The sequence below is a fragment of the Haliaeetus leucocephalus genome, unplaced genomic scaffold, assembly GCF_000737465.1.
Source record: "Haliaeetus leucocephalus isolate CR32 unplaced genomic scaffold, Haliaeetus_leucocephalus-4.0 Scaffold656, whole genome shotgun sequence".
Classification (NCBI taxonomy): Eukaryota; Metazoa; Chordata; class Aves; order Accipitriformes; family Accipitridae; genus Haliaeetus; species Haliaeetus leucocephalus.
Window position 1 is genome coordinate 11,597,996 of NW_010973092.1, and position 638 is coordinate 11,598,633.

The following is a 638-nucleotide window of genomic DNA, read 5'->3' on the forward strand; positions in this document are numbered from 1 at the left end:
TCACCGTTCGCCGGTGAACCTCCATACCGCCCCCCCCTCCCCCCCGCCGCCCTTGTCAGTTACATAAAACGCTGTGCCGGAGCAGGGAGAGTCCCTGCCCCGCCACTCGCAGACCGCCCGCCGGCCCGGGACTCCTCTCCGCCTCCTCTGGCCCCGCCGCCTTCCCCAGTGACTGGAGCCGCCCCGCTGGACACCAGCACGCCCCAGGCAGAGAAACCCCCCCACACACCCCCCCGGGTCCCCCCCCCCCTCGGCCGTCCGGAGCATTCAAACAGGTCGAAAGCGGAGGAGGCGACTGCGAGCCTGAAAAGCAACAGAGCCCAGGAACCGGCCCGCAGCGCGGCAGCGCCGACCGCGCCGCCGCCTACCCGGGCAGCCCCTCCAACCCGCACAACCAGCGCGACCGGTCTCCCCCGGCAGGACGGCGCTTTCGTTTCCCTGGCGCTCGCTGCCAGACCCGCTTTCCTTGTAAAGGCACGGGCCGCTCCCGGCGGACGGAGGCTGAGAGGGACGCGGACAACTCGCTGCTAAGCCCGCGCTCCGTCCCCAGCGCAGCCTGCCGCGTCCCTCCGCAGCCCCTCTCACCGCGCCCTCAGGCCACAGCGGTGCTGCCCCCCCACCCCCCGCCATCGGGCCCG